Raw genomic sequence first — 15,724 nt, forward strand, 5'->3', positions numbered from 1 at the left:
TTTAGGGGCCTCCTGGGGACTTCCTTCAAACATGGAAATAAAGGAAAGTCTTGAGTTCCTTCAAGGGAAATTCCAGGCACCCAGCTAGCCTTGAGAAGTACATGAGCAACCTGATAAGCAAGAAGGTAATAACAGCTTAAAACAATAGCCAGGAAAGTTAAAGTCCCAAAATGTTTCGCTCCATGTAGAAACTAAAGATAATATCTCCGTCCCCAAGTTGTTTTTCAGAAACCTGGACCGCTACCCAGTGGAAAATGTCATCTGCTGGCACATAGACCTCAGATAAGGGGGCACTGAGGACTGAACTCTGATCACCATCCTTTGTCCTAAATTTCTTCCTGAGGGTCCTGAATGAAGTCCTGCCCACAGGCCAGAGCTCAACATTTCTTCCTGCTGATGCCAAGTTTTTAGACAAAGCTTTGCTTCCCTAACAAATCAAAAATCAGAGAATCTTTTTGAATCCACCTATGACCTGTGGGCCACCACCACCCTGCACCCCAGTTTGAGAGGTCCTGCCTTTTTAGGTCAAATTAATATATAACCTCCATGTACTGATTTATGATTTTGCCTGTAACCTTTGACTTCCCATCTTTTTTAAAAAAATGTTATTTATTTATTTATTTTTTTAATAGAGACACATTCTTGCCATGTTGCCCAGGCTGGTCTTGAACTCCTGGGGTCAGACAATCCTCCCACCTCAGCCTCCCAAAGTTCTGGGATTACAGGCATGAGCCACTGTGCCCAGCCTGCCTCCCCATCTTTAAAAACTCTTACCTATAAGCCATTAGGGAGTTCTGATCTTAAGCATAAGCTGCCAATTCTCCTTGCTTGGTGCCCTGCAATAAATGCCTCATTTTCTCCAGCTGCAAATCCTGATGTCAGTGTTTGGCTTTGCTGTGCCACCAAAGTTTGGTTCAGTAACAGCTCCTAGACCCAGCAGAAGATTTCACTTAAAAACGAAGATGGGCAAGGCACGGTGGCTCACGTCTGTAATCCCAGCACTTTGGGAGGCCGTGGCAGGCAGATCACTTGAAGTTAAGAGTTCGAGAGCAGCCTGGCCAACATGGTAAAACCCTGTCTCCGCTAAAAATACAAAAATTAGCTGGGCGTAATGGTGTGTGCCTGTAATCCCAGCTACTCAGGAGGCTGAGGCAGGAGAATTGCTTGAACCCGAGAGATGGAGGAGAGCCATGAGCCGAGATCGCGCAACTGCACTCTAGCCTGCGCAACAGAGCCAGACCTCATCTCAAAAAAACAAAACAAAACAATCAACGAAAACAAAAAATCAAAAACCCAAAACCCCAAAGATGGGTAGAGGGGGTCTTTAGGCTCCCTTACAATGCCATAGCCTGAGCTCCTGGATCAAGGTGTGCTTGAAGTTAAAAATCTATCCTTGGACCTTTTAGTTTCATTTAAGTTCATTGGAGTCAGGTTTTCTGTTTTTTGGTACTAAAAGAGCCCTGATGGATAAACGCCTTCTGTTCACAATTGCCTAAGATGACTCTCAGAGATAGAGAGAGATGTTTTGCTGTAAGGGTGTGCACACATCAATAGATGAATTCCTTGCTCAAATTATCCAGTTTGGTTGTTAAGTTGCAGAAATTCACAGGATAATTACCAAATTTCCACTTTGTTTTGCTTTGGATACTAGTCCTTGATTAAAAATATTTTCTATTTGTATGTGTTTTTCTGCTGTTTTAATACACAGAATTCAATTGTAGGTACTCATGGAGGACCAGTCGATTCCCATGTGTAATAACATGTTTCCTTCTGGAATGTAACTTCCTAGGCCATTCACTGAGCCAACAATGCTAAGAATAAATATTCACATAAGGAATATATGCCTAAAAGCATAGCGCTAACAAAGTCCTCCCTCCCTGATATGTCCATTTTCTCCTTTAATTGTAGCTTATGTGCCATTATCTCAAGGAAATGATTAACCAACCTTATCTTTAATACCACATCAGAGTCCTCTTTCCCTCAAAGTATTCCAAACCATGTTTTATTTCCCTCTGACTATACTGTAGGTAGCTCAATGCCCTGGGTAAAGAATTTTCTCAGCACGTGCTTGTTGAATTCTGTTAAATCTATACACACTCACAAGCAGGGTAAAGGCTATAATGTATTTTAAGTTTACAAATCTAACTTAATTATAAATCATTAGCGCTGGAAGACACCAAGAGTCGTTAGCTGAACCCACCCTTACCGTAGATCAGTCTCTCACTCTCTAAAGAAGAAAAAACATAGATGTAACTACAGCCCACTCTACTCCTTCCTTCTTCCTCCCTTTCTGCCCAGAGGTAAGCTCTAAGGTGATGTTGGCATATATCAATCTGATGTATGTTTTTGTACTTTTATGATGTATGTTAGTGTCTGAAAATTTACATAAATGAATCATATTTAATGTATTTTCAGTGTGCTTTTTTTCACTCGATGTTACATTTTTTAGTTTACCCACATGGATCAACATGGCTGTGCCCTAGGACACACCTGCACATGAGCACACGGAACAATGAATACAGCCGTTCACTGCAGCACTGCTCATAACAGGGAAGAAATAGAAACCACTCAGTTTAGAGGAATGAGTGAGCTATTTGTTTCTATAATGGAATGCCAATCCACAGTTAAAACAAATAACTTTTGTATTTTACAGAAGAGGGGCGTGGTCCAGAGAAATTCTGTGAAATGACAAATGTCACTCAGATGGATAATGGGAAATCTGAACCCAAAACCAGGACTCCTGACTCTAAGCCTAGTGGTCTTTCTAATGAACCTTATCTTTTGTAATAATTTAAACTTCCAGAAAAACTGTGAAAACAATACATATAAAGAATTCTCCTATACTTTTTACCAAATTAGCTATTTTTAACATTTTGCCACATTTTCTTTTCTTTTCTTTTCTTTTCTTTTACAGACAAGGTCTTGCTATATTGACCAGGCTGGTCTTGAGCTCCTGGATCGCTTGAGGCGATCCTCCCATCTCGGCCTCCCAAAGTGCTGGGATTACAGGCATGAGCCACCACGCCTGACCACGTTTGTTTTATTCTCTCTCTCACTCTCTCTGTTTAGAGATATAATTTTTTCCCTAAACCATCCAAGAGAGAGGTTGCTTGAATATATAATGGCCCTTTTGCTGTAATATTTCACTGTGTTTTCATATTAATAAAAATGTTTTAAAATATCCATAGCAGAGATATCAAATGCAGAAAATTTCACATTGATACAGAATTTCTTTTTATAATCTATAATCCATATTAAAATTTTGTTGAATGCCTCAGTAGTATCCCTGAGAGAGAATCTCCCATCACATTCACCCTCAGCATAGGAGTCAGTCCTGGATTATGCATTGTGTTCAGTGGTCAAACTTAGTTTTTATTTGTTTATTTATTTGCACCAAACACATTTGCATTTATTTTCTTTTTTAAAAAAGCAAATGACGGCTGGGCGCGGTGGCTTATGCCTGTAATCCCAGCACTTTGGGAGGCCGAGGCAGGCGGATCCCGAGGTCAGGAGATCGAGACCATCCTGGCTAACACAGCGAAACCCCGTCTCTACTAAAAATACAAAAATTAGCCGGGCGAGGTGGCGGGCGCCTGCAGTCCAGCTACTCGGGAGGCTGAGGCAGGAGAATGGCGTGAACCCAGGGGACGGAGCCTGCAGTGAGCCTAGATCGCGCCACTGCACTCCAGCCTGGGCAACAGCGAGACTCCATCTCAGAAAAAAAAAAAAAAGCAAATGACAAAGACCCACTTTACCTGCTTTGCTTTTTTAAACCTAAGCTTAACATCGCATATTTAAACAATTGTCAAGACTTACTAAGTTGACAGGATTCAGGCTCAGCTAGAAAACACCCTTAATTTATATTAAACCAGAAATGTATTACCATTAATGCATTAATATCTTTTCCTACTACATACTGAAAAACAAAATGAATTTAGTTCTGTAGAAGATTCGCCCTGGCAATGGTGACCTCACAGCAGGCCAACACTATGTGGCTCACATTTCAGACACAATGGAAAAGCAGATCCATGCTGGTGTTAGTGCACAGTCTTGTCCTACACTAAAGAGTCAAGGCTCACCTTGGAGTACATTTAATAAAAAGGCAAAAAGCATACAGACATTTACAATAATATATATATTTTTGAGACAGAGTCTTGCCCTGTCACCTAGGCTGGAGTGCAATGGTGTGATCTTGGCTCACTGCAACCTCCACCTCCCAGGTTCAAGCAATTCTTCTGCCTCAGCCTCCCAAGTAGCCGGGATTATAGGTGCCTGCCACCACACCTGGCTACTTTTCTGTATTTTTAGTAGAGATGGAGTTTCGCCATGTTGGCCAGGTTGGTTTTGAACTCCTGACCTCACTTGATCCACCCGCCTCAGCCTCCCAAAGTGCTGGGATTACAGGTGTAAGCCACTGCACCTGGCCTACAATAATTTTAAAGACAAAAAAAAAAAAAAATGGTCCTATTATGGGTCCCAACAATAAACTCAAAAGCCTATGACAAATAGAGGTTCCGATTAGCTGTTTATAAATACTTTAGGTGCTATTATTCTGAAAGGCAAGTTCCCTTGAAATCTACAAAAAAAAAAAAAGTTTCTGTTAATCCTCAGATGGTTCTTGTTATAGTTTAACATTTCTGTTAAGTGGGTGCCTTGAATTACTTGTTATCCAAGTGCAGCAGCTGCTCCTTAACACTTATTCTTAAAGACATTAACTGGCTGTCTTCTTCAACTTCTACTCTTTCTTGACCATTCTTGATAATTCTCTTTATCGTGATTTTTCTGCCATTAACCTTTTTAGTAGAAGTGTTATCGATTTGAAGTTGCCCATCCCACTACCAACATATGTGGAAGAAAATGAAGTGAGTCCCCCGTGACCTAGTGACCCAAATGAAGTATTAATAAATCCTATATCAAAAGAAGAAAATCCACTTCTAAAAGATGGAAATCCACTGAATGTGGAGAAAAACTACCCCGACCCTTGGTTTCTGCTTCCACGAGGACCCCTTTGATTCTGAAACAAGTCCTCAAAAGAGTTCTTCAAAGAAGTCAAATGAAAATGGGTCCCTTCCACCAAAAAATTCCCTGAAGACATCATCTGGGTTATAGAATGTGAAGCCAAACTCAAAAGGACTGTCAAAATGACTTCCACCTCCTCCTCCACCATTTAATCCTTCTTTGCCATATTTGTCATAGACGTCCCGTTTTTTAGCATCTGACAACACCTCACACACCTCAGCTACTTGTTTGAATTTTCTCTCTGCTTTTTATTCTCAGGATTTTCATCTGGGTGCCACTTCAGTGCCAGTTTCTGGTGTGCCTTTTTAATATCCTCCGGTGAGGCCTCTCTCCACACTCCTAGAATTTCATAGTAATCCACCATGATTTCGTTTGTTTGTTTGAGACAGAGTCTCATTCTGTCACCCAGGCTGGAGTGCAGTAGCACCATCTTGGCTCACTGCGACCTCACCTCTGGGGTTCAAGACATTCTCCTGTCTCAGCCTCCTGAGTAGCTGGGATTACAGACCTGTGTCACTACGCCCAGCTAATTTTTATATTTTTGGTAGAGACGGGGTTTCAGCACGTTGGCCAGGCTGGTCTTGAACTCCTGACCTCAGGTGTTCCACTTGTCTCGACCTCCCAAAATGCTGGGATTATAGGCATGAGCCGCCGTGCCCAGCCTAACCCATCATGCTTTAAGAGATTGCTGGAACAGGTCTGAGGATGGAGGCGGCTGACGGCAGGCGGGAGGCAGGGGCAGTGGCCAGGATCTCCTCCTGGCTCTGGCACTGCTGCACTGGTGGTGGTGACTACTTGTGCTTTCCTCTCAAGCCTAGTTGTTTTTTTTTTTAATTATTGATTTTTTATTTTTTATTTTTTACATTTTTAAAATTTTACTTTAAGTTCTGGGATACATGTGTAGAACGTGCAGGTTTGTTACATAGGTATACATGTGCCATAGTGGTTTGCAGCACCTATCAACCTATGCTGTCCCTCCCCTTGCCCCTGACCCCCTGACAGGCCTCGGTGTGTGGTGTTCCCATTCCTGTGTACATGTGTTCTCATTGTTCAACTCCCACTTATGAGTGAGAACACGCAGTGTTTGGTTTTCTGTTCCTGCATTAGCTTGCTGAGAATGATGGCTTCCGGCTTCATCCATGTCCCTGCAAAGGACATTAGCTCATTCTTTTTAATGGCTGCATGGTATTGCATGGTGTATATGTGCCACATTTTCTTTATCCGGTCTATCATTGATGGGTATTTGTGTTGGTTCCAAGTCTTTGCTATTGTAAATAGGGTTGCAATAAACATACATGTGCATGTGTCTTTATAGTAGAATGATTTATAATCCTTTAGGTATATACCCAGTAATGGGATTGCTGGGTCAAATGGTATTTCTGGTTCTAGATCCTTGAGGAATTGCCACACTGTCTTCCACAATGGTTGAACTAGTTTACACTCCCACCAACAGTGTAAAAGCGTTCCTGTTTCTCCACAGCCTCACCAGCATCTCTTGTTTCCTGACTTTTTAATGATCACCATTCTAACTGGCATGAGATGGTATCTCATTGTGGTTTTGATTTGCATTTCTCTAATGACCAGTGATAAGCTTCTTTTCATATGTTTGTTGCTGCATAAATGTCTTCTTTTGAAAAGTGTCTGTTGATATCCTTCATTCACTTTTTGATGGGATTGTTTGTTTTTTTCTTGTAAATTTGTTTAAGTTCCTTGTAGATTCTGGATATTAGATCTTTGTCAGATGGGCAGCTTGCAAAAATTTTCTCCCATTCTGTAGGTTGCCTGTTCACTCTGATGATAGTGTCTTTTGCTATGCAGAAGCCCTTTAGTTTGATTAGATTCCATTTGTCAATGTGGGCTTTTGTTGCCATTGCTTTTGGTGTTTTTGTCATGAAGTCTTTGCACAGGCCTATGACCCAAATGATATTGCCTAAGTTTTCTTCTAGGGTTTTTATGCTTTTGAGTTTTACATTTAAGTCTTTAATCCATCTTGAGTTAATTTTTGTATAAGGTGTAAGGAAGGGATCCAGCTTCAGTTTTCTGCATACGGCTAGCCAGTTTTCCCAGCATCATTTATTAAACAGGGAGTCCTTTCCCCATTGCTCCTTTCCCCATTGCTTTTTTTGTCAGGTTTGTCAAAGATCAGATGATTGTAGATGTGTGTGGTGTTATTTCTGAGGTCTCTGTTCTGTTCCGTTGGTCTATGTATCTGTTTTGGTACCAGTACCATGCTGTTTTGGTTACTGTAGCCTTGTAGTATAGTTTGAAGTCAGGTAGCGTGATGGCTCCAGCTTTGTTCTTTTTGCTTATGATTGTCTTGGCTATTCAGGCTCTTTTTTGGTTCCATATGAAATTTAAAGTAGCTTTTTCTAATTCTGTGAAGAAAGTCACTGGTAGCTTGATGGGAATAGCATTGAATCTATAAATTACTTTGGGCAGTATGGCCATTTTCACGATATTGATTCTTCCTATCCATGAGCATGGAACGTTTTTCCATTTGTTTGTGTCCTCTCTGATTTCCCTGAGCAGTGGTTTGTAGTTCTTGAAGAGGTCCTTCATGTCCCTTGTAAATCATATTCCCACGTATTTTATTGTCTTTGTAGCAATTGTGAATGGGAGTTCACTCATGATTTGGCTCTCTGCTTGCCTATCATTGGTGTATAGGAATGCTTGTGATTTTTGCACATTGATTTTGTATCCTGAGAGTTTGCTGAAGTTGCTTATCAGCGTAAAGAATTTTTGGTCTGAGATGATGGGGTTTTCTAAATATACAATCATGTCGTCTGCAATCAGAGACAAGTTGACTTCCTTTCTTCCTATTTGAATACCCTTTATTTCTTTCTCTTGCCTGATTGCCCTGGCCAGAACTTCCAATACTATGTTTAATAGGAGTGGAGAGAGAGGGCATCCTTGTCTTGTGCTGGTTTAAAGGGAATGATTCCAGCTTTTGCCCATTCATTATGATATTGGCTATGGGTTTGTCATAAATAGCTCCTATCATCTTCTCCAGCCTAGTTTTTAAACAATTTATTACTGCTGAATCTCAGCATGTTTCACAGATATGTCTTTCATAATTCCTCTATTACACACACCCGCTGACCTTAATATACTCTTGAGTACAACTGCTATATTCTTGGTATTGTGCACGTTATTTCTTACTACCAAGAAGAAGCCTCTAGTCTTTCATGACAATTTAAAGACACAAGCTACATACCAGTCCCCATCCCTTGAGGAATTCATAATACAGCACAGACACACGGGGTGAGAGTGAGGTGAATACATTCAAAACCAGCTCCACCACTTATGACCTAAGCGGTGCTGGGCAAGAAAAAGCATCTCTCTGACTCAATTTCCTCAGTGTAAAATGGTGATAATAATATCTACCTCACAGCTTGTTTGGAAGATTAAGTTAAATAATGTGTGGGAAGAGCCCAATATGAATTCATTGCAGATACATTTTCTTTGTGCACTGAGATTTAGTTTCTGTCAAGTTTGTGTGTTCGTGGTTATGACACCCCTAAAGGCTATTCACAGCAGGAGATGTGGGAGCTGACACTTAAGTCATTTCTTCCCCAGTTTATGACAAGGTTACCTGGTTTCCACTCAAACACAGATAAAGGTGCTTTCTCTTTTACATGCTACACCACATCAAACTTAGTATCGTGCAAAAGAGTTTTGCTTACACAGTCATAGGAAAGGAAATTTGCATCAGTTTGCTTGAACATTTTGGTTAGCCATACTTTACTCACATTCTGAAACTCAGTCATGTAATTCAGAGGGGTTTTTCTCTTCTTAGATGATTTGCAGTATATTTATCCAGGAATAATTGCTGAGATGCAAAGATGACAATTATAAGCATTTATACAAGTAAAAGTATTAGAATTTTAATTCTATTTTAGACTTCCAAATAGGATGCACAATGAGTTGATAAGGCAATCCGGTGGTTCTTCACAGGTTTCCAATATTTAGGGTGTTTTCTTCAAGCTGAATTGCATTTATTGCCAATTCTTCCATCTGCCATTGCAAAGAGGGTGATGTAGGGAGGAATTGTCAGGATAGCAAGAGGTTTAACTCCAGTAACAATTTACTGAAAATAACATCAAATATTTATTTCCACTGTAGTACCTACCCAATTTCAGATAATTTAGCGTACAAGATAAAACAAACACCATTAGTTGTTGCTAATCATTATTAAAAGAAAATAATGTGAGTTCTAAGAGCCTAAAAATACAAAGCTTTTTTCTTTTTCTTTTTTCTTTTTTTAATTTTGGAGAGTTGTATTAGCTAGGGCTCTCAATTGAAAATAGTAGAAGCCCAACTCTAAGTAGCTAAGGAAGAAAGAAGGCTGTATTATAAAGTTTCTCATGGGTCATGAGTCATGAATATGATTGAACATTATTAACAATTAGAGCAAGGGATTCTAATGCATTCAGCGTTCTCATTTCATCTCTCCTCTGTCCTTTTCTGTGGATCTGTTTATTATTATTCTTATTCTGCGTCTATGGGCCATCTTCCTTTCATTCTGGCCACATGGAGAAAAACAAGACTGACAGCTTCTGAACTTGCCACCTAACACTCAGTCACTGGAAGGAGTCTGTCTCTTTCGCAGGCCTAATTGCACAATTCCTAGGGAAAGCCTTTGATTGGCCCAGCTTGGATCAGGTGTATACTTCACACCAATCAACTGCTGCTAGCTAATCAGAGTGATACTGAAGCAACATGTGGATAGGAGGAAAAGAGCAGGTCCTAGAAGAGGAAAACTGGCAAGACAATAGATGACCGCTGTTACAGACAGAATTGTGTCCCCCAAAATCCATATGTTGAAGCCTTAAGTCCCAATGTGACTGTATTTGGTGATAGGGCCTTAAGGGAAGTAACTAAGATTAAGTGAGGTTATAAGGACGGGGACCTAATTCGATAGGATCAATGTCCTTATACAAAGAGAATGAGACAGCAGAAATATTTCTCTCTCCTTCCCTCTGCATGAGCCTAAGGGAAGGCTATATGACATGGTAAAGAAGATGGTCATCCACAAGCCAGAAAGAGAGGTCTCACCAGACACCAATCCTGCCAGCACCTTAATCTTAAATTCTTAGCCTACAAAACTGTGAGAAAATAAATTTCTATTGTTTAAGACAACCAGTCTGTGGTGTTTTGTTATGGCAGCCTGAGCAGACTACTATAACCACCATAGGCATGTACTCCATCCATTCTCTGAAAAAATAATTTCTGATTACGTATTACATCCATTAGGATCAATTCAAATACAAATAGCAGAATCTGCAAGAACAGTGATATTAGAACATTACTCTCAAGTAAAAGAAGTTAAGGAAAGTGATCCAAGGCAGCTCCTAAAAATCATCGGAGATGTGGGCTTTTCTGTCTTCTGCTCACCATACTCAGCACACAACTTCTATCTTCCAGGTCACCTTATTGTCTCAGATAGGAGCTGGAGCTCTAGATGTCATGCTCGCTTCCCAGTCAGCAGGAAGGAGGAAGAGGGAGGAAAATATTCTCCATTTGTCTGTCCCTGCTCTTTAATAAGACAGCTTGGAAATCCCTCTAACAGTTTCTGTGTATATCTCATTGGACAGAATTCAGTTACATGACCACACCTAGCTGCAAAGGAGGCTAGAAATGTATCTTTTCACTGAGAGAACTGCTATCATCAATGACATAGGGGTTCTGTTAGGAAGTAAGAATTTGAGAACGGAAGTTGAACAGACAATTAGCAGGCTCTGCCACAGTTACTATGAGCCAGACACTGTGGTAAATGCTGTATTAGTCCATTTTCACGCTGCTGATAAAGACATACCCAAGACTGGGCAATTTACAAAAGAAAGAGATTTAATGGACTTACAGTTCCATATGGCTGGGGAGGCCTCACAGTCATGGTGGAAGGCAAGGAGGGGCAAGTCACATCTTACATGGATGGGGGCAGGCAAAGAGAGAGCTCATGCAGGGAAAGTCCCATTTTTAAAACCATCAGATCTTGTGAGACTTATTATCACGAGAACCACATGGGAAAGACCTCTCTATGATTCAATTACTTCCCACCAGGTTCCTCCCACAACACATGAGCATTCAAGATGAGATTTGGGTGGGGACACAGCCAAATCAATCAAATGCCAATTACAGCTTCATTCAGAAAATTAGCAGGCTAGACAAAAACAAAATTTAATAGCGTTTAAAACAATAATAAATAAAATTATCCCCTGTGGATTATCTCTAGCTAACTATATCAAGTAAAATCATCTGTGATTTATAATTGATGTGACACATTATGCCAAACTTCCTACCGGCAGTTTATGATGATGATGATGATGATGATGAAGATATTTGGCTGGGCATATTGGCTCATGCTTGTAATCCTAGCACTTTGGGAGGCCAAGGTGGGCAGATTACTTGAGCCCTGGAGTTCAAGGTCAGTCTGGACAACATGTTGAAACCCCGTTTCTACAAAAAATTAGCCAGGCCTGGTGGCATGTGCCTGTAGTCCCAGCTGCTCGGGGGGTACTGAGGCAGGACGATTACCCGAGCTTGGGAAGTGGAGGAAGTCAAGGCTGCAGTGAGCCAAGATCATGCCACTGCTCTCCAGCCTGGGCAGCAGAGTGAGACCCTATCTCAAAAAAAAAAAAAAAAGACATTTAATTAATATTCTGTAAGTTGATTGCCCCTGTTTGTTTGCTCATTTTCTTTAACATGCTACAGCCTTTGTCTGCCCCATTATCAGCCAGAGTGCTATCTAATTAGTGTGGTGGCTAAAAATATCTCCCCCCAGAGAAAGGAAGGATAGTGTTTGCCCACTGAGGTGTTATTAACTCTGCCACATGAATCTATCTGAAGAAACGGTTTCAGTCAACAGCAAAGAAGATGGTTGAAAATGACTGTCATTTCAATGACTCCAATAACTATTGGAGTGGTCTTAGAAAATAAAACAAAGCTGCATAAATGAAAATAAAAACACATAATTTTACATTATGTCATTGCTTTCTTGTCAATTATAGAGTGGCAGTTTAGAGAAAAACAACAATGGTGATGATAAAATAATGGAGTATTGAGGAAGAGCCTCAGAAAACACATTGAGGTCTGAAAGCTCTTTGCCTTCGTGAAATACTGTTTTCTGTCTTGTGAGAAGTAGATGGAATGAATAGATTGGGCCATTATCTATTGTTCATTCATTCAGTCAACAAATATTTATTGAACACCTACTATGTGCCAGGCACTGTTCTAAGCATTAAAGGTTTATAGGGAACAGAGTAGACACAATTCCTCTCCTTCTGGATCTTACACTGTAGTGACTGACAGACAATGAACAAGATTAATGAGTAAGATGTGTAGTATGTTCAGTTTTAGATGGTGGTGAGTGTTGTGAAGAAAGGCAAAGCAGAGGAGACTAGAATGCATGGGGGTGGAGGTTTGTCATTTACATGGAATGGGTGGGGAGGGCTGAATAGGAGGCAACAGGAATTCCGAGAGGTAGCGTGCTAGTGAACAATTCAGAAGGGAACAGCAGGAGCAAAGACCCTGGGGTGCTTACAAGGTTTCCAGTATCTGGAGCTGAGTGATTACAGTGGAGGATCCTGGGACAGAAGAGGTAAACCAGGTGGGGCCTCCTAGGTCATTATGGTGACTCAGACTCCTGTCGTGTGTGGGATGGAAAGCCACTGACAGATTTGGAGCAGACAAGTATGGTTGTAGCAGGATCATCTGGCTATTAAGACAGACCTTTGGGAGGCTTTTGTAATAACTCAGGCAAGAGATGACTGTAGTTTGAGCTAGGCGGTTGAGTTGAGGTGGTAAGAAATGATTCAATTTCTGAATATATTTTGAAGGTAGGATGGATAGGGTTTCCTGATGGAGTAGATGTGAGGAATGAAAGAAAAAAGTCAAGGATGGCACCAAGATGTTTGGGCAACTAGAAAAATGGCAACACTATTTACTGAGATGGGACATCTGTGAGAAGAAAAAGCTTGGGTCTTAAATACCTTGAGGACAGACAAATGAAGATGCTAGTAGACAGTTGAATCTGGAGTTGAGTCTTGAGTTCAAAATAGATGTTGGGTTAGCCTGTTCTTATAACATGTAGATCGTGTTTAAAGCCACAAGAATGGACAAGATCACCAAGGGAGAAACCAAGGCCTTCACTGTGGGGCCTTCAACGTTTAGGTGGCAAAGAGACTAGAAGAAACCAGAGAAGTAGACTGAGAATGAGTGGTCAGAGTAAGGGGTCAGGGGTGTGTGGTGTTCTTGGAGGAAGAAAATGTTTCAAGGAGGAGACAGTCAACTCAAATTTTCTCAAGCAAGGTACACCGAGATCAGTATCCCTGTCCCAGAAAGTAGGACAAGGAGAGAATATGAAACTCCAGTGATTGTCCAACATCACATACTTGGCATGTAGTAAATTTGAAATTCAAAAGCCCAGATTGTGGCTAGGCATGGTGGCTGACACCTGTAATCCCAGCTCTTTGGGAGATCAAGGAAGGAGGATTGCTTGAAGCTAGGAGGTCAAGACCAGCCTGGGCAACATAGCGAGATGACATCTCTACAAAAAACAAAAAAATTAGCCAGGCATGTTTTGTGCACCTACAGTCGTAGTTATTAAGGAGGCTGAGGCAAGAACATCACTTGAGCCCTAGAGTTCGAGGATGCAGTGAGCCATGATTGCACCACTGCACTCCAGCCTGGGTGACAGAGCAAGACCCTGCCTCTAAAACAAAACAAAACAAAACAACAACAACAAAAAAACCCAAAATCCCCTCCAGTTGTTTGACCTTAATCCAAGCTCTTAAAAGGAAAAAATAAAAGAAAGTTTAGTCTACCTATTTGTAATATCAGTTACATTTGTAGTTCCACATGTTTTTCTGATTTTTTTTCTAATTGAAGATTTCTACTTCTTAGTAAAACAAAAGCAACAAAATGGAAAAGACAATGTAAGAGTTTTAATAAGTGCCTCAAAAATTATCATTTCATTAAAGCGATGAAGATGGGTTGAATCTATTAATATCATTTATTGTGTTTGCAAAGTGCTTCTGTTTTTTTGTTCTTTGTTTTTCTTACATTAGAATTGCTTTTCTTCATTGCTCTGGGCTTCAGCAGCCTCCCTCCTGTTCTTCAAAGAGTTCTGCATGGGCTGCCTCTATTCAATCAAATGGAATCTCCAAAGTAACACATTGAATGGGATGTGCAACGAATACTAAAAAAAGAATGAATCTGCAAATACTTAGCAGCTGGCAGTTTCTTAAAATCCTAATCTCTTCATTTGGTGAAATAGAAGTGATTTCCAATTTCAGCAACTAAGATAAAATAAATCTTCTATACTGAACCACAAAATAAAATAAATGCTAAACTTTGTTTAAATGTAGATAAGACTGGGTGCAGTGGCTCATGCCTGTAATCTCAGCACTTTGGGAGGCTGAGGTAGGAGGATCTCTTGAGTCTAAGAGTTTGAGACCGACCTGGGCAACATGGAGAAACCCCATCCCTACAAAAAAATATATTTTAAAAATCTAGATAAGAAGAGATTTGCAATAAGTATCACAGCAACCGTTATCAAATGAATATCAAATTTTGCATGTTTACTATGAGATCCTGAACACTAAAATGAAAGATCAGGAGCATGACAGGAATTTAGGGTTGTGCTATTTAATAGTTGGACAAAAACACTTCTGCACTACCTAAGTGTGCATGCTTTTAGAGTTTTCTAGTCCTGTTTCCTCACCTCTTTTTCACTCCACTTAGTCCACTGACATTTTCTGCCTCTCCTCTCAGGTACCTAGTATTCCTATTCTTACTGTATCAAAATTCCTCCAGTGCCTACTTCATGCTAAGCGCTCTGCCAGTGCTTTCTTCTTCTTCTTTTTTTTCTTGACACAGGATCTTGCTGTTGCACAGGCTGAAGTGCAGTGGCCCATCTCAGCTCACTGCAACCTCTGCCTCCCAGGCTGACGCAGTCCTCCCACCTCAGCCTCCTGAGTAGCTGGGACTATAGGCACACACCACCACACCTGGCTAATTTTTTGTAGAGATTGGGTTTTGCCATGTTGCCCAGGCTGGTCTCAATGTACTGAGCTCAAGTGATCCACTGGCCTTGGCCTCCCACAGTGCTGGGATTACAGGCACGAGCCACTCTGACTAGTCTGCCAGTGTTTCCAAATGTTATTTAATTTAATGTTCTCAACGAACGGCCAGAGGAAGATATTAATAGGATCTTTTTTAAGGAAAAAGAAACTGAATCCTCCTGGTTAAGGGTTTGCTGGAAACCACATAGCCAGGATCTGAGAAAGGTGGATTCTTTTCATTTATTTATTTTTGAGACAGAGTTTTGCTCTGTCTCCCAGGCTGGAGTGCAATGGTGCGATCTCGGCTCACTGCAACCTCCGCCTCGCCGGTTCAAACGATTCTCCTGCCTCATCCTCCCTAGTAGCTGGGATTACAGGCGTGTGCCACCATGCCCAACTAATCTTTTGTATTTTTAGTAGAGACAGGGTTTCACCATGTTGGCCAGACTACTCTCAAACTCCTCACCTCAAGTGATCTGCCCACCTCAGCCCCGCAAAGTACTGGGATTACAGGTGTGAGCTACCTCATCCAGCCAGAAAGGTAGATTCTAATCTGATCTGTGTCTTCTAATGCCCATTGTTCTCCCATTGCTTAATATCACCGTATGTTAGGCTGTTCTTGCATTGCTATAAAGAAATATCTA

At 40.9% G+C, this 15,724-nt stretch overlaps 1 pseudogene; it reads right to left on the reverse strand.

Annotated features, from left to right (window-relative positions):
- Nucleotides 1-4,658: 4,658 nt before the first annotated feature.
- Nucleotides 4,659-5,383, reverse strand: LOC101144144 (dnaJ homolog subfamily B member 6-like; annotated as a pseudogene).
- Nucleotides 5,384-15,724: the final 10,341 nt, after the last annotated feature.

This window comes from Gorilla gorilla, chromosome 1 (genome assembly GCF_029281585.2).
Source record: "Gorilla gorilla gorilla isolate KB3781 chromosome 1, NHGRI_mGorGor1-v2.1_pri, whole genome shotgun sequence".
NCBI classification, from domain to species: domain Eukaryota; kingdom Metazoa; phylum Chordata; class Mammalia; order Primates; family Hominidae; genus Gorilla; species Gorilla gorilla.